Genomic DNA, 19,310 nt, shown 5'->3' on the forward strand with positions numbered 1-19,310 from the left:
GTTTTCAGAATAGACCATCCTGGATATATTCTATGATGGTCTGTCTGAATTAGCTAAGATGTCATTGGATACTTCTGCAGGTGGATCCATTCACCTAAAGAAAACGCCTGCAGAAGCTCAAGAACTCATTGACATGGTTACTAATAACCAGTTCATGTACACTTCTGAGAGGAATCCTGTGAGTAATGGGACGCCTCAGAAGAAGGGAGTTCTTGAAATTGATACTCTGAATGCCATATTGGCTCAGAACAAACTATTGACTCAGCAAGTCAATATGATTTCTCAGAGTCTGAATGGAATGCAAGCTGCATCCAACAGTACTCAAGAGGCATCTTCTGAAGAAGAAGCTTTTGATCCTGAGAACCCTGCAATAGCAGAGGTGAATTACATGGGTGAACCATATGGAAACACCTATAACCCCTCATGGAGAAATCACCCAAATCTCTCATGGAAGGATCAAAAGCCTCAACAAGGCTTTAATAATGGTGGAAGAAACAGGTTTAGCAATAGCAAGCCTCTCCCATCATCCATTCAGCAACAGACAGAGAACTCTGAACAAAATACTTCTAATTTAGCAAACTTAGTCTCTGATCTATCTAAGGCCACTGTAAGTTTCATGAATGAAACAAGGTCCTCCATTAGAAATTTGGAGGCACAAGTAGGACAGCTGAGTAAAAGGATCACTGAAATCCCTCCCAGTACTCTCCCAATCAATACAGAAGAAAATCCAAAAGGAGAGTGCAAGGCCATTGAAATGACCATCATGGCCGAAACCACAAAAGATGAGGATGACGTGAATCCCAGTGAGGAAGACCTCCTAGGACGTCCAGTGATCAATAAGGAGTTTCTCTTTGAGGAACCAAAGGAATCTGAGGCTCAACTAGAGACCATAGAGATTCCATTAAACCTCCTTATGCCATTCATGAGCTATGATGAGTATTCCTCTTCTGAAGAGAATGAGGATGTTACTAAGGAGCAAATTACCAAGTACCTTGGTGCAATCATGAAGCTGAATGCCAAATTATTTTGTATTGAGACTTGGGAAGATGAAGCTCCCTTGTTCACCAATGAACTGAGTGATCTGGATCAACTGACATTGCCTCAGAAGAAATAGGATCCTGGAAAGTTCTTAATACCTTGTACCATAGGCACCATGATCTTTGAAAAGGCTCTGTGTGACCTTGGTTTAAGGATAAACCTCATGCCCCTCTCTGTAATAGAGAAACTGGGAATCTTTGGGGTGCAAGCTACTAAAATCTCATTAGAGATGGCAGACAATTCAAGAAATCAGGCTTATGGACAAGTAGAGGACGTGTTAGTAAAGGTTGAAAGCCCTTACATCCCTGCTGATTTCATAGTCCTAGATACTGGGAAGGATGAGGATGAATCCATCATCCTTGGAAGACCCTTCCTAGCCACAGCAAGAGCTGTGATTGATGTTGACAGAGGTGAATTAGTCCTTCAATTGAATGAGGACTCCCTTGAGTTTAAAACTCAAGGTCATCCTTCTGTAAACATGGAAAAGAGGCACAGCAAGCTTCTCTCAAAATAGAGTCAACCAGAGCCCCCACAGTCAAACTCTAAGTTTGGTGTTGGGGAGTCTCAACAATGCTCTGAACATCTGTGAGGCTCCATGAGAGCCCACTGTCAAGCTATTGACATTAAAGAAGCGCTTGTTGGGAGGCAACCCAATTTTTATTTATCTAATTTTATTTTTATTGTTATTTCATGTTTTATTAGGTTCATGATCATGTGGAGTCACAAAATAAATATAAAAATCGATAACGGAATCAAAAACAGCAAAAGAAAAATCACACCCTGGAGAAGGATCTCACTGGCGTTTAAACGCCAGTAAGGAGCATCTGTCTGGCGTTCAACGCCAGAACAGAGCATGTTTCTGGTGTTGAACGCCAGAAACAAGCAGCATCCTGGTGTTCAGACGCCAGAAATGTGCAGTAAAGAAGAGCTGGCGCTGAACGCCAGAAACAAGCATCTGGCTGGCGTTCAACGCCAGAAATATGCTGCATCTGGGCGTTGAACGCCCAGAACAAGCATCAATTCGGCGTTTAAATGCCAGAATTGCATGCAAAGGCATTTTACATGCCTAATGGGTGCAGGGATGCAAATTCTTGACACTTCAGGATCTGTGGACCCCACAGGATCATCTCAGCATCTGTGGACCCCACAGGATCCCACCTACCACCACTCACTCTCTTCCCTCTTCTCAATGTTCATCCTCTCTTCCCAATAAACACTCTTCCCCAAAACTCTTCACCAATCACCACAATCTCTCTTCCCTATCACCACCTACCACCACTCACATCCATCTACTCTTCCCCATAAACCTACCTCATAAACCCCACCTACCTTCAAAATTCAAAATCAATTTCCCACCCAAAACCCACCCTTATGGCCGAACCTTACCCCCCTCCCTTCCCTATATAAAGCCCTCCATTCTTCTTCATTTTCACACAAAACAACCTTCTCTTCCTCTTCTTGGCCAAAACACATCTCTCTCCATCTCCTCCATAATTTCTTCTTCTTCTTCATCTATTCTTTCTTCTCTTGCTCGAGGGTGAGCAATATTCTAAGTTTGGTGTGGTAAAAGCATAAGCTTTTTGTTTTTCCATTACCATTGATGGCACCCAAGACCGGAGAATCCTCTAGAAAAGGGAAAGGGAAGACAAAAGCTTCCACCTCTGAGTCATGGGAGATGGAAAGATTCATCTCCAAAGCTCATCAAGACCACTTCTATGATGTTGTGGCCAAGAAGAAGGTGATCCCCAAGGTCCCTTTCAAACTCAAGAGAAATGAGTATCCGGAGATCCGACATGAAATCCAAAGAAGAGGTTGGGAAGTTCTAACAAACCCCATCCAACAAGTCAGCATCCTAATGGTTCAAGAGTTCTATGCCAATGCATGGATCACTAGGAACCATGATCAAAGTAAGAATCCGAACCCAAAGATTTATCTCACCATGGTTCGGGGGAAATACTTAGATTTTAGTCCGGAAAACGTGAGGTTGGCATTTAACTTGCCCATGATGCAAGGAGATGCACGCCCCTACACTAGAAGGGTCAACTTTAATCAAAGGTTGGACCAAGTCTTCATGGACATATGTGTGGAAGGAGCTCAATGGAAGATTGACTCCAAAGGCAAGCCGATTCAACTAAGAAGACTGGACCTCAAGCCTGTGGCTAGAGGATGGTTGGAGTTCATCCAACGCTCCATCATCCCCACTAGCAACCGATCTGAAGTTACTGTGGATCGGGCCATCATGATTCATAGCATCATGACTGGAGAGGAAGTAGAAGTTCATGAAGTCATCTCCCTTGAACTCTACAAAATAGCCGAAAAGTCCTCCCCCATGGCAAGGCTATCTTTCCCTCATCTTATTTGCCATCTATGTTACTCAGCTGGAGCTTTCATAGAAGGAGACATTCCCATTGAGGAAGAGAAGCCCATCACTAAGAAAAGGATGGAGCAAGCAAGAGAGCCCATTCATGGATCTCAAGAGATGCATGAAGCTCATCACCATGAGATCCTGGAGATGCCTCAAATGCATTTTCCTCCACAAAACTATTGGGAGCAAATCAACACCTCCCTAGGAGAATTAAGTTCCAACATAGGACAATTAAGGGTGGAACATCAAGAGCACTCCATCATACTTCATGAAATTAGAGAAGATCAAAAAGCAATGAGGAAGGAGCAACAAAGACAAGGAAGAGACATAGAAGAGCACAAGGACATCATTGGTTCCTCAAGAAGAAAACGCCACCATCACTAAGGTGGACTCATTCCTTGTTCTTACATTCTCTTTTTTTCGTTTTCTATGTTAAGTGCTTATCTAAGTTTGTGTCTTATTACATGATCATTAGTATTTAGTAATTATGTCTTAAAGTTATGAATGTCCTATGAATCCATCACCTCTCTTAAATGAAAAATGTTTTTAATTCAAAAGAACAAGAAGTACATGAGTTTCGAATTTATCCTTGAACTTAGTTTAATCATATTGATGTGGTGACAATGCTTCTTGTTTTCTGAATGAATGCTTGAATAGTGCATATGTCTTTTGAAGTTGTTGTTTATGAATATTAAATATGTTGGCTCTTGAAAGAATGATGACAAAGAGACATGTTATTTGATAATCTGAAAAATCATAAAAATGATTCTTGAAGCAAGAAAAAGTAGCAAAGAACAAAGCTTGCAGAAAAAAAAAGAAAAAAAATAGCGAAAAAAATAGCAAAAGCAAGCAGAAAAAGCCAAAAGCTCTTAAAACCAAAAGGCAAGAGCAAAAAGCCAATAGCCCTTAAAACCAAAAGGCAAGGGTAATAAAAAGGATCCCAAGGCTTTGAGCATCAGTGGATAGGAGGGTCTAAAGGAATAAAATCCTAGCCTAAGCGGCTAAACCAAGCTGTCCCTAACCATGTGCTTGTGGCGTGAAGGTGTCAAGTGAGAACTTGAGACTGAGCGGTTAAAGTCAAGGTCCAAAGCAAAAGAAGAGTGTGCTTAAGAACCCTGGACACCTCTAATTGGGGACTTTAGCAAAGCTGAGTCACAATCTGAAAAGGTTCACCCAATTATGTGTCTGTGGCATTTATGTATCCGGTGGTAATACTGGAAAACAAAGTGCTTAGGGCCACGGCCAAGACTCATAAAATAGCTGTGTTCAAGAATCATCATACTGAACTAGGAGAATGAATAACACTATCTGAACTCTGAGTTCCTATAGATGCCAATCATTCTGAACCTCAATGGATATAGTGAGATGCCAAAACTATTCAAGAGGCAAAAAGCTACATGTCCCTCTCATCTGGTTGGAGATATGTTTCATTGATAGTTTGGAATTTATAGTATATTCTCTTCTTTTTATCCTATTTGATTTTCAGTTGCTTGGGGACAAGCAACAATTTAAGTTTGGTGTTGTGATGAGCGGATAATTTATACGCTTTTTGGCATTATTTTTAGTATGTTTTTAGTAGAATCTAGTTACTTTTAGGGATGTTTTTATTAGTTTTTGTGTTAAATTCACATTTCTGGACTTTACTATGAGTTTGTGTGTTTTTCTGTGATTTCAGGTATTTTCTGGCTAAAATTGAGGGACTTGAGCAAAAATCAGATTTAGAGGTTGAAGAAGGGCTGCTGATGCTGTTGGATTCTGACCTCCCTGCACTCAAAGTGGATTTTCTCGAGCTACAGAACTCAAAATAGCGCGCTTCCAATTGCGTTGGAAAGTAGACATCTAGGGCTTTCCAGAAATATATAATAGTCCATACTTTGGCCGAGTTTAGATGACGTAAAAGGGCATTGAACGCCAGTTCTATGCTGCTGTCTGGAGTTAAACGCCAGAAACACGTCACGAACCAGAGTTTTAACGCCAGAAATACGTTACAACCTGGCGTTCAACTCCAGAAAGAGCCTCTGTGCGTGTAACATTCAAGCTCAGTCCAAGCACACACCAAGTGGGCCCCGGAAGTGGATTTATGCATCAATTACTTACTTCTGTAAACCCTAGTAACTAGTTTATTATAAATAGGACTTTTTACTATTGTATTAGAAATCTTATGATTTTTAGTTCATCTTAGGATCATATTGATCGCGTTTTGGGGGCTGGCCATTCGGCCATGCCTGGACCTTTCACTTATGTATTTTCAACGGTAGAGTTTCTACACTCCATAGATTAAGGTGTGGAGCTCTGCTGTTCCTCATGAATTAATGCAAAGTACTACTATTTTTCTATTCAATTCAACTTATTCCGCTTCTAAGATATTCATTCGCACTTCAACGTGAATGTGATGAACGTGACAATCATCATCATTCCCCCACGAACGCATGCCTGACAACCACTTCCGTTCCACCATATCTTGGATCTCTTAATCAGAATCTTCGTGGTGTAAGCTAGATTCATGGCGGCATTCATGAGAATCCAAAAAGTCTAAACCTTGTCTGTGGTATTCCGAGTAGGATTCTGGGATTGAATGACTGTGACGAACTTCAAACTCGCGAGTGCTGGGCGTAGTGACAGACGCAAAAGGAGGGTGAATCCTATTCCAGTATGATCGAGAACCTCAGATGATTAGCCGTGCTGTGACAGTGCATTTGGACCATTTTCACAAGAGGATAGGATGCAGCCATTGACCACGGTGATGCCTCCAGACGATTAGCCATGCAGTGACAGCGCATCGGACCATTTTCCAGAGAGGATGAAAAGTAGCCATTGACAATGGTGATGTCCTTACATAAAGCCATCCATGGAAAGGAGTAGGACTGATTGGATGAAGACAGCAGGAAAGCAGAAGTTCAGAGGGACAAAAGCATCTCTAGACCTTTATCTGAAATTCTCACCAATGATATACATAAGTATTTCTATCATTATTTTCTATCTATTTATTATTTATTTTCAAAAACTCCATAATCAATTATTATCTGCCTGACTGAGATTTACAAGATGACCATAGCTTGCTTCATACCAACAATCTCCGTGGGATCGACCCTTACTCACGTAAGGTTTTATTACTTGGACGACCCAGTGCACTTGCTGGTTAGTTGTGCGAAGTTGTGAAGTTATGTTTGGACCATGGTTCTGTGCATCCGTTTTTGGTGCCATTGCCAGGGAGAGAACGAACAAATAATTTTACAAATCTAAATCTGAGTGATCACGATTTCGCATACCATGAGGTCAGCCAGCTGCTGGGTAATGAGCTTGTTTTGGGCCAGCAGAGCATCTACATTGTTTAGCTCCATTACTCCTCTTGTGTTCCCTCTTTCGGAAGCATAGAAGTAGTCATTCTCTGCTACAGTTTCAATGACATCTATGGCCTCCTCAATGGTCTTCTTCTTGTTCAAAGATCATCCGGATGAATGGTCTACGGCCTTCTTTGACTCATAAGAGAGCCCTTCATAGAAAATGTGCAGCTGCACCCATTCATTGAACATGTCAGGTGGACACCTCCTTGTTAGGTCTTTAAACCTCTCCCATGCTTCATATAGAGTCTCACCATCTTGTTGCCTGAAAGTTTGGACCTCAGCTCTCAGCCTATTGATTTGTTGAGGGGGGTAAAATCTTGCTAAGAATTTGTTCACCACATCTTCCCAAGTTGTCAAGCTCTCCTTTGGGAAAGACTCCAGCCACTTGGCTGCCTTATCCTTGAGTGAGAATGGAAATAAGAGCAGTCTATAGGCGTCAGGATGAACACCATTAGACTTCACTGTGTCACATATTCTCAGGAAGGTGGTTAGATGTTGATTGGGGTCTTCTTGGACACTTCCTCCGAACGAACAGTTGTTCTGAACAAGGGTGATGAGCTGTGGTTTTAGTTCAAAATTGTTGGCATGGATGGTTGGCTTTTGAATGCTACTTCCACAGTTTCCTGGGTTTGGATTGATGTAAGAGCCTAAAACTCTTCTATCCTCCCCAGCATGATTTGCTCGTCCTCTTCCGCCATGGTTGTGAGCTTCTTCTTCACGATGGTTTTCCATGTTTTCTTCCATGTTTGGTTCAAAGTATTCCTCAAAGTGTTCCTCCTCTTCTTCAGCACCAACTACACATTTTTCTCTAGCCTCCCTCCTTAGTCTAAGGAAGGTTCTCTCAGGTTCAGAATCAAAGGAAGTTGAAGCCCTGCTTCTTCTCCCTGTCATACAACCAACAAGTACAAGCAAAGAGAATAGGTGCAGAAAGTATATCTGTCAGAATTACTGTTAGTGTGAGTGATGCAATATATCAAATAGTTAGTGGGTTAGTGAAATGAATGGTAAATAACAAAGAAAAAGTAGGGGGAAGGGAAAAAAATTAACTAAAACAGAAAGTAAATGACTCAAACAGAAAATTAAATCAAACAAAAATAAAATGCTCAATCTAGTTATCCTCCAATTTAATCATTGTTGATGCACAATCAATCCCCGGCAACGGCGCCATAAACTTGGTGCACGGAAAACTTGTCTCGCAACAAATTTCCATCGGCAAGTGTACCGAAGTTGTCGTCAAGTAAAAACTCACAATAGAGTGAGGTCAAATCCCACGGGAATTGATTGATCAAGCAACTTTAATTAGATGAATGTTCTAGTTGAGCGAATCCAGAATTTGAGTTGAGAATTGCAGAAAATAAAATGGCGGGAAGGTAAATGGCAGAAAAAGTAAATGCTAGAATTAAAGAACTGGAAGTAAATGACTGAAAGTAAATTGTAGAATTGTAAATGGGAATGGGGGAATTGCTCATAAACGTAAGTAACAGAAATTGAAGAGAAAGGGTAAGATCAGAAATTGGGAGTTCATCGGGCTTAGGAGAAGTTGCATTCTCCGGATCAATTTTATTTTCATCTCTTCCTCAATCAATGCACTCATTGATCTCCTTGGCAATCTTAAGTGATCGAATTACAATTTCTTGTAATTCAATCTCTCAAATCTTGATCAATAGCCAATTCCTTGGTCAATTGCTCATGAGAAGAGATGAAGTATGGTCACTGATTATACCACATGCATTTCCCAAATCAAGTGTTGAGAGGATTATAGTCACATATCCATCCAAACCCAATTTGGTCCAGCATGAGAAAGCATTTCTAGCATGATCTCTTCATTCCTCTTTCAAGGTTCAGAAGAGATCCAAGTATGAATAGCTTCTTTTCCAAGATAACTACCCAATTGGATGAAGATCAAAAGCTTTCAAGTAAAATTAAGAGAAAAGATAGAAGAAGAATAATGAAAACTAGTATTGATCCATCAAATTACAACAGAGCTCCCTAACTCAATAAAAGGGGTTTAGTTGTTCATAGCTTTGGAAAATGAAAACAAAGATGGAGAATACATGATGAAACTAGAAGTGCAGAGAAAGTAAAATACAGAGAGTAGTTCTATGCCAAGAGGCTCCCTATAATTTCCAACTCTCCCAATTTAATTCAAAGCTACTCCTATATATACTACTCTTCTGTTCTTCTAGTTGGCTCTTCAAGTCTTGGGTATGGGCCTTTGGATCTTGAGTTTGAAGCAGTTCTCTTCTTCATTGGGCTTGGCTTTACTTGCAGAGAGAAAGTGTGAAGTGGGCAGAGAATTTAGCTCAGGACGTTAGTGGTGTTAATGTTCAGTGAAAATATGGGTTCGAGAACGTTAGTGACAATCACTTTTTTCACTAACGTTCCTCACCCAAGTAAGAGCCACGTTAACTTCAACGTTAGTAGCACAAATGTTGCCACTAACGTTGCCTCTATGCCCTTCGCACACGATACTGGGACTTACCTTTCCCAGTAACGTTGAGAAGTCTCCCCCTTCCTTACGCTAGAGTCCACGTTAACTTAGTTAATGTGGCTCTTTTAACGTAGGCTTGCCAACCTTCGAGAATGTTAGTGACACTTACCATTGTCACTAACGTTCCAATGTGCCCCTATTTCTCATGTTAGAGTCCACGTTAACTAGGTTAACATGGCTTCTAACGTGGCCATGCTAGCCATCTCCAACGTTAGTGACAAAGTTGAGTGCCACTAACGTTGGCTCATCATTCCCTTATCCACGTTAGCTTCCACGTTAACTAAGTTAACGTGGGAGTTAACATGGCTCATAGTGGCTTGTGTGGGCTAATTCCAATGTTAGTGACAATGTTGGGTCTCACTAACGTTGGCGATCACCTCCCTTCTTCACGTTAGCTTCCACATTAACTAAGTTAACGTGGGAGTGAACGTGGCTTATTGGGGCTTGTGTGGGTTCCTTCCAACGTTAGTGACAATGTTTGGTGTCACTAACGTTGTCGACCACTTTGTCTCCTCAGGTTAGCTTCCACGTTAACTAGGTTAACGTGGAAGTTAACGTGGCTTATTGTGACTTGGCCAACGTTAGTGATAAAGTTGAATGTCACTAACGTTGGCTTCCCCTTTACTTCTTAATGTTAGAGGCCACGTTAACTAAGTTAATGTGGCAACTAACGTGGCCACTTATGAGCTTGGTCCAACGTTAGTGATAATGTTAAGTGTCACTAACGTTGGCTCCATTTCCTTTCTTCCACGTTAGAGTTCACGTTAACTTAGTTAACGTGACTCTTAGCGTGGGCAATGATGGCTTCGAGAGCGTTATTGGCAATTACTTTTCTCATTAACTTTGCAAGTTACTCCCATTCCACATTAGTGTTAACGTTAGTGTAACTAATGTAGCCACTAATGTGGTTCTTCTTTGCTTTCTTTATCCTGAAATCAAGCAAAAAAGTGCATCAAAGTTCTAGTCCAAGTCATGGGAAATGCAACATCCAATTTGTCCTTAAATTCATGCAAAATCCTCATGAAATCTTGTAAAGTGCACAATGTATGCTTGAATCAAGATGTAAGTGAATATCTACCCAAAACGAGCTTATTTCCTAAGGAAATGGATGAAACTACCCTAAAAACAGTAAAGAAAAGGTCAGTGAAACTGGCCAAAATGCCCTGGCATCAAGTTACAACAACGAATACCTTCTTCTCCTCCCAAACCATATTGCTACCTTTGTTAAGCCGCAAATTGCACAAAGACAATGGGGTTTCCTACAGAGACAGCCGAGGCAGGTCAATCTTTCTTGGGTAGTCGAGTTCTACTCCAACTTCCACCTGCCAACTCTGCAGTCCGTCTTTGTCCGTCAGAAGCAAGTCCCCATTACAGAAGAGGCCATTCAAAAAGTTCTAGGTCTTTCTCCTGTTCCAAAAGGATTGGACGCCTTTCAAGAAGCCACACTAAAGCGCCAAATGTACCAATTTGACTAGGATGCCGTTCTCAGAGTTATCGCACTACCTGGCAGCCGTTGGATCTACGAATACCATCGTACCCACCCTAAGGGAATATCGGCTTCAGCACTTACTTTGGAGGCTCGCGTATGGGCATAGATCATGTCCCATTACGTCTTTCCAAGCACTCACGAGTCCTCCTTCACTGCGGACATGGCCGTTCTACTATGGTGCATCCTTACAGACCAACCTCTGAACCTACCAAGACACATCCGGAATGCCATGGGACACGTACAAATTGTGGGCAACTTCCCTTTTCCCACCTTGGTCTCAGATCTTGTCTCAGCAGCCGGAATTTCCTACAGAGCTGGGGACACCAAAGCCATGCTCCCACGGGATGATCAGTATGTCCCTAACGGAAAATACATCAGACCTCCACCAGCCGCCATAAGTCATCCTACTGAACCGGTTGAAGATATTCCTTCTTCAACACCACAAGCACCTACAACAGACCAACTGCTCCATCAGATACTCGAAAGGTTGGATCGGCAGGAACACAAAGCTAAGATGAGAGAGCGTCGTAACAAGCGCCGATTCACATACCTCAAGGAGCTGATTATGGGAAAATTCAAGGACTCAGACACCCCGGACTCCACTTCCTTTACCAGCACAGGAAGCCATGATGGTCCCGACTGTGGAGATACTGCTACCAGCCCACCTTTGTTCCTGACAGATGGCACTGAGGACGGTGCAAAGCCTTAAGTGTGGGGAAGTCGGTCAGTACCTGACTTTTGGAGGTAATTTCTCTTCCCTAAACACCAATAAATTAGGATATTTAGTTAGTTTTTCTTTTGTAGAATAGGATAAATTGCATAGTAATAGGTTAGTTGCATGCATGTTCTACTTGATTGAAAAGACAATAAGTTTTCCTCTAAGACCCTATTTTCGGAACAAAATTTCACTAACTTTAATTAAAACTCTTATGTTAAATTTGCTTGAAGTTGTATTTGGAACATGATTTTTGAGCTAAAAGAACACACAACCTGTGAGATTTGAGCCTTTATGCATGGTTACATTATTTAACCATAATTATTTTATTCTTGTGTGTTTACTTCTCTATGATTGTAATCTATATTTTGATCCATCCTATATGTCCAATGTTTATTATATTTATATGTTTGCATATGATTGAGGCCATTAATTGTTTAGCTCACTTATCCAAATTTAACCTACCCTTTCAATTACCTTTGTTAGCCACTTTGAGCCTTTAAATCCCATTTGTTCTATATTTTGCCACATTACTAGCCTTAAGCAGAAAAAAATAATTATATATCCCAAATTGAATCTTTGGTTAGCTTAAGATAGAATTGTGTGTGCTAATTAAGTATGGGAAATTGTGGAAACAAAAGATAATAAGGGAATGCGTCATGATAATATAATGAGAATTTGGATGCCTACTCATGTGAAACTATAAGAATTAAAAATCTATGTGCATTGATAAGCTATGTTTATTTTTATGTTTATGTTAAAAAAAAAAACCAAAAATATTCAATAAATAAATAAGGGGACAAAATTACCCCAATGCTAAGTTAAGAATTCAAAGATCAATGCATGTATGATAAAATTAAAATAAAAAGTTTATACACGAGTATGGAATGTGAAAGGGAAATTCTGGGTAGCTAGGTATGAATTCTCAAGTTATAAAGAATATATATAGGTTATTTTAAAGATTAAGTTTATAAGCTTACTTAGACACATATTTATCCTTACCATTACCTTGGCCCCATTACAACCTTGAAAAGACCTTATGATGTTTGCATTGGTATATTAAATGTTGTTGATTGGTTAGGAGAAGAAAAAAAATTAGAGAGCATGATTAGAGAAGGATAGAGTGATTGCCCTATACACTAGAGAGATTAGAGCGTACATACATCATCAGTGAGGGTTCAATGCTTAAAATTCTATGTTCCCTGCTTTCATGAGCTACCTTCTTGCATTTTTATCTGTTCTTACTGTATAAGAATTGAATTAGTAGAATTTGATTTGTAATTATTTTGAAGAGCTTATTTACTATTGATCAAGTGGACAAGAATCATATAGTTGCATTCACATATATAGGTTGCATTGCATTGCATGAGTTTTACATGTTCCTACTCATTTATTTTATCTCCTTCAACTAAGCATGAGGACATGCTAATGTTTAAGTGTGGAGAGGTTGATAAACCACTATTTTATGGTTTATAATGTGTTTAATTGTGTAGTTTTATCATGATCTTTACCCACTTATTCATATGATTAGCATGCATTTATATTTCCTTCCTAAAATTAGTGGTTTATCTTCTTCCCAAAGAAGAGCAATGTGGATGGGTTGCTACAATTGATGAGCTCCTTCAAAAGGTTGTGCGGATGAACTTGTTTGTTGCCCCATTAGAAGCTCTTCCATCCCTTCCTTCTTGGTGGCCAACCTAAAAGGAAAGAAAAAGAAAGAGAATTAAGCCTACAACAAAGATAGCAAAGCAAATAGAACATAAGCGGGGGCTAATGCCAAGTAAGAGTAAGGTTCTCACTACATGTTAGCTACGCATGTAAGTGAGAGAGCAATATAGGCCAAGGGTATATCAACTAATACTTGATACAAGCGTAAAGTCAAAGCATGAAGAGCATATTGAGCATCAAGATCAAATAAGAGTTGACACAAACAAGATTAGTGATAAGCATGAAAGCATTAGGTCCCATCCTAACTCAATGATAATGAGGCATAAAAATAAAGGATAATGAGTTAGTGGTGCGCAGAAATTGTGATTACATTTTGATTATGTAAAATTCATTGCTCTTTCTTTCCTTGGTAATGGCGCCAAAAAACATGATGCCAATACCATGGTTCACAACTTTGCACAACTAACCAGCAAGTGCACTGGGTCATCCAAGTAATACCTTACGTGAGTAAGGGTCGAATCCCACGGAGATTGTTGGTATGAAGCAAGCTATGCTCACCTTGTAAATCTCAGTCAGGCAGATATAAAATAGTAATGGGGTTTTCGAAAATAATGCTAAAATAAGGATAGAAATACTTATGTAATTCATTGGTTAGAATTTCAGATAAGCGTGTAGAGATGCTTTCGTTCCTCTGAACCTCTGCTTTTCTGCTATCCTCATCCAAACAATCTTACTCCTTTCTATGGCTGGCTTTATGTAAGGATGTCACCGGTGCCAATGGCTACTTTCGATCTCTCTCGGAAAAATGATCCAAATGCTCTGTCACAGCACGGCTAATCGTCTGGAGGCATCACCTTTGTCGTTGGTTGCATCCTATTCCTCCTTGTGAAAATAGTCCGATGCGCTGTCACTGCATGGCTAATCATCTGGAGGTTCTCGATCATACTGGAATAGGATTTACTATCCTTTTGCGTCTGTCACTACGCCCAGCACTCGCAAGTTTGAAGCTCGTCACAGTCATTCAATCCCAGAATCCTACTCGGAATACCACGGACAAGGTTTAGACTTTCCGGATTCTCATGAATGCCGCCATCAATCTAGCTTATACCACGAAGATCCCAATATCTCGGACTCGGTCCCCTGTATTAGTAATCTAAGAGATACTCATTCAGTCTAATGTAGAACGGAAGTGGTTGTCAGGCACGCATTCATAGGGAATGATGATGATTGTCACGTTCATCACATTCAGGTTGAAGTGCGAATGAATATCTTAGAAGCGGAAAAAGTTGAATTGAATAGAAAATAGTAGTACTTTGCATTAATCCTTGAGGAACAGCAGAGCTCCACACCTTAATCTATGGAGTGCAGAAACTCTACCGTTGAAAATACATAAGTGATAATGGAGTTCATTGGTCTTGGCCCCAGAGGGGAACCGGAGTAACCAAGACTGCGAATACAATGATAAAAAGTTCTATTTATAATAAACTAGTCACTAGGGTTTACAGAAGTAAGTAATTGATGCATAAATCCACTTCCGGGGCCCACTTGGTGTGTGCTTGGGCTGAGCTTGAAGTCTACACGTGGAGAGGTCATTCTTGGAGTTGAACGCCAGCTTTTGTGCCAGTTTGGGCGTTGAATTCCACTTTGCAGCTTGTTTCTAGCGCTGGACGCCAGAATTGGGCAGAGAGCTGGCGTTGAACGCCAGTTTGCGTCGTCTAAACTTAAGCACAGTATAGACTATTATACATTGCTGGAAAGCCCTGGATGTCTACTTTCCAACGCAATTGGAAGCGTGCCATTTAGAGTTCTGTAGGGAGGTCAGAATCCAACAGCATCAGCAGTCCTTCTTCAACCTCTGAATCTGATTTTTGCTCAAGTCCCTCAATTTCAGCCAGAAAATACCTGAAATTATAGAAAAACACACAAACTCATAGTAAAGTCCAGAAATGTGAATTTAACATAAAAACTAATGAAAACATCCCTAAAAGTAACTAGATCCTACTAAAAACATACTAAAAACAATGCCAAAAAGCGTATAAATTATCCGCTCATCACAATACCAAACTTAAATTGTTGCTTGTCCCCAAGCAACTGAAAATCAAATAGGATAAAAAGAAGAGAATATACTATAAATTCCAAACTATCAATGAAACATAGCTCCAATCAAATGAGCAGGACTTATAGCTTTTTGCCTCTTGAATAGTTCTGGCATCTCACTTCATCCATTAAAGTTCAGAATGATTGGCATCTATAGGAGCTCAGAGTTTAAATAGTGTTATTGATTCTCCTAGTTCAGTATGATGATTCTTGAACACAGCTACCTTATGAGTCTTGGCCGTGGCCCTAAGCACTTTGTTTTCCAGTATTACCACCGGATACATAAATGCCACAGACACATAATTGGGTGAACCTTTTCAGATTGTGACTCAGCTTTGCTAAAGTCCCCAATTAGAGGTGTCCAGGGTTCTTAAGCATACTCTTTTTTGCTTTGGACCTTGACTTTAACCGCTCAGTCTCAAGTTTTCACTTGACACCTACACGCCACAAGCACATGGTTAGGGACAGCTTGGTTTAGCCGCTTAGACCAGGATTTTATTCCTTTAGGCCCTCCTATCCACTGATGCTCAAAGCCTTGGGATCCTTTTTATTTGCCCTTGCCTTTTGGTTTTAAGGGTTATTGGCTTTTTTTTTTTTTGCTCTTGCCTCTTGGTTTTAAGAGCTTTTGGCTTTTTCTGCTTGCTTTTTCTTTCTATTTTTCTTTTTCGCCTATTTTTTTTTCTGCAAGCTTTGTTCTTTGCTGCTTTTTCTTGCTTCAAGAATCATTTTTATGATTTTTCAGATTATCAAATAACATGTCTCCTTGTCATCATTCTTTCAAGAGCCAACATATTTAACATTCTTAAACAACAACTTCAAAAGACATATGCACTGTTCAAGCATACATTCAGAAGACAAGAAGCATTGTCACCACATCAATATAGTTAAGCTAAGTTCAAGGATAAATTCGAAACTCATGTACTTCTTGTTCTTTTGAATTAAAACATTTTTTATTTAAGAGAGGTGATGGATTCATAGGACATTCATAACTTTAAGACATAGTCACTAACTACTAATGATCATGTAATGAAGACACAAACATAGATAAGCACTTAACATAGAAAACGAAAAACAGAAGAAATAAGAACAAGGAATGAATCCACCTTAGTGATGGTGGCGTTTCCTTCTTGAGGAACCAATGATGTCCTTGAGCTCTTCTATGTCTCTTCCTTGTCTTTGTTGCTCCTCCCTCATTGCTTTTTGATCTTCTCTTATTTCATGAAGGATGATGGAGTGCTCTTGATGTTCCACCCTTAGTCGTCCCATATTGGAACTCAATTCTCCTAGGGAGGTGTTGGTTTGCTCCCAATAGTTTTGTGGAGGAAAATGCATTTGAGGCATCTCCGGGATCTCATGGTGATGTGCTTCATACGCCTCTTGAGCTCCATGAATGGGCTCTCTTGCTTGCTGCATCTTTTTCTTAGTGATGGGCTTGTCCTCTTTAATGAGGATATCTCCCTCTATGTCAATCCCAGCCGAATTGCATAGGTGGCAAATGAGGTGAGGAAAGGCTAACCTTGCCATAGTGGAGGACTTGTTAGCCACCTTGTAGAGTTCTTGAGGTATAATCTCATGAACTTCCACCTCTTCTCCAATCATGATGCTATGGATCATGATGGCCCGGTCTATAGTAACTTCAGACCGGTTGCTAGTGGGGATGATGGAGCATTGGATGAATTCCAACCATCCTCTAGCCACAGGCTTGAGGTCCAATCTTCTTAGTTGAACCGGCTTGCCTTTGGAGTCAATCTTCCATTGAGCTCCTTCCACACATATGTCCATAAGGACTTGGTCCAACCTTTGATCAAAGTTGACTCTCCTTGTGTAAGGGCGTGCGTTCTCTTCCATGTTTGGCAAGTTGAACGCCAACCTCACATTTTCTGGACTAAAATCTAAGTATTTCCCACGAACCATTGTAACATAGTTCTTTGGATCCGGGTTCTTACTTTGATCATGGTTCTTGGTGATCCATGCATTGGCATAGAACTCTTGAACCATTAGGATGCCGACTTGTTGGATGGGATTTGTTAGAACTTCCCAACCTCTTCTTTGAATTTCATGTCGGATCTCCGGATACTCATTTCTTTTGAGTTTGAAAGGGACCTCGGGGATCACCTTCTTCTTGGCCACAACATCATAGAAGTGGTCTTGATGGGCTTTGGAGATGAACCTTTCCATCTTCCATGACTCGGAGGTGGAAGCTTTTGTCTTCCCTTTTCCTTTTCTAGAGGATTCTCCGGTCTTAGGTGCCATCAATGGTAATGGAAAAACAAAAAGCTTATGCTTTTACCACACCAAACTTAGAATTCTTCTCGCCCTCGAGCAAGAGAAGAAAGAATAGATGAAGAAGAAGAAGAAATGGAGGAGAGGGAGAAGGGGTTGTGTTTCGGTCAAGAAGAGAAGAGAGGGTTGTGTTGTGTGAAAATGAGGAAGAATGGAGGGTTATATATAGGGATGGGAGGGGGGTAGAGGTTCGGCCATTTAGGGTGGGTTTGGGTGGGAAATTGATTTTGAATTTTGAAGGTAGGTGGAGTTTATGAGGTAGGTTTATGGGGAAGAGTGGATGGATGTGAATGGTAAAGAGGTGATGGGGAAGAGAGATTGAGGTGATTGGTGAAGGGTTTTGGGGAAGAGTGTTTATGGGATTGTGTGAAAGAGGGGTGAGAAGAAGTGAGTGGAGGTAGGTGGGGATCCTGTGGGGTCCACAGATCCTGAGGTGTTCAAGGATTTACACCCTTGCACCAAATTGGGCATGCAAAATGCCCTTGCACACAACACTGGGCGTTCAGCGCCAGGTTGGTGCCCATTTTGGGTGTTCAATGCCCATTTGTTGCCCATTTCTGGCGTTGAACGCCAGAACCATGCTTGTTCTGGGCGTTCAGCGCCAGCTCCTCTCCAGGGTGTAATTCTGGCGTTCAGCGCCCAGATGATGCCCATTTTGGGCGTTCAGCACCCAGATACTGCCCATTTTGGGCGTTCAGCGCCAGAACCATGCTCTGTTCTAGCGTTGAACGCCAGGCAGATGCTTCCTCCAGGGTGTGATTTTTCTTCTGCTGTTTTTGATTCCGTTTTCAATTTTTATATTTATTTTGTGACTCCACATGATCATGAACCTATAAAGATATATAACTAAGAAAGATATAGTTAGATAAATAAAAATTGGGTTGCCTCCCAACAAGCGCTTCTTTAATGTCAGTAGCTTGACAGTGGGTTCTCATGGAGCCTCACAGATGTTCAGAGCTTTGTTGAGACTCTCCAACACCAAACTTAGAGTTTGGATATGGGAGTTCAACACCAAACTTAGAGTTTGGTTGTGGCCTCCCAACACCAAACTTAGAGTTTGACTGTGGGGGCTTTGTTTGACTCTGCTTTGAGAGAAGCTTTTTCTGCTTCCTCTCCATGGATGCAGAGAGAGATCCTTGAGTTGTAAACACAAGGTTGTCCTTATTTAATTGAAGGATCAATTCTCCTCTGTCCACATCAATCACAGCTCTTGCTGTGGCTAGGAAAGGTCTTCCTAGGATTGATGGATTCATCCTCTTCCTTTCCAGTGTCTAGGACTATGAAATCAGCAGGGATGTAAAGGCCTTCAACCTTTACTAACACGTCCTCTACTTGTCCATAAGCCTATTTTCTTGAATTGTCTGCCATCTCTAATGAGATTTTAGCAGCTTGCACCCCATAGATTCCCAGTTTCTCTATTACAGAGAGAGGCATGAGGTTTATCCCTGAACCAAGGTCACACAGAGCCTTAAAGATCATGGTGCCTATGGTACAAGGTATTATGAACTTTCCATGATCCTGTCTCTTCTGAGGCAATGTCAGTTGATCCAGATCACTTAGTTTATTGGTGAACAAGGGAGGTTCATCTTCCCAAGTTTCAATACCAAATAATTTGGCATTCAGCTTCATGATTGCACCAAGAAACTTGGCAGTTTGCTCTTCAGTAACATCCTCATTCTCTTCAGAAGAGGAATACTCATCAGAGCTCATGAATGGCATAAGGAGGTTCAATGGAAACTCTATGGTCTCTAGATGAGTCTCAGATTCCTTTGGTTCCTCAGAGGGAAACTCCTTATTGATCACTGGACGTCCCAGGAGGT

At 40.8% G+C, this 19,310-nt stretch overlaps 1 non-coding gene across 1 annotated transcript; it reads left to right on the plus strand.

The window, feature by feature from the left end:
- Window positions 1-6,934: 6,934 nt before the first annotated feature.
- LOC148568369 (small nucleolar RNA R71) lies at window positions 6,935-7,038 on the plus strand. Its single transcript, XR_015881988.1, has one exon. It is a non-coding gene; the product is annotated as a small nucleolar RNA R71 (small nucleolar RNA).
- The last annotated feature ends 12,272 nt before the right edge of the window (window positions 7,039-19,310 follow it).

This window comes from Arachis ipaensis, chromosome B4, assembly GCF_059453495.1.
Source record: "Arachis ipaensis isolate K30076 ecotype BB chromosome B4, ASM5945349v1, whole genome shotgun sequence".
Taxonomy (NCBI): domain Eukaryota; kingdom Viridiplantae; phylum Streptophyta; class Magnoliopsida; order Fabales; family Fabaceae; genus Arachis; species Arachis ipaensis.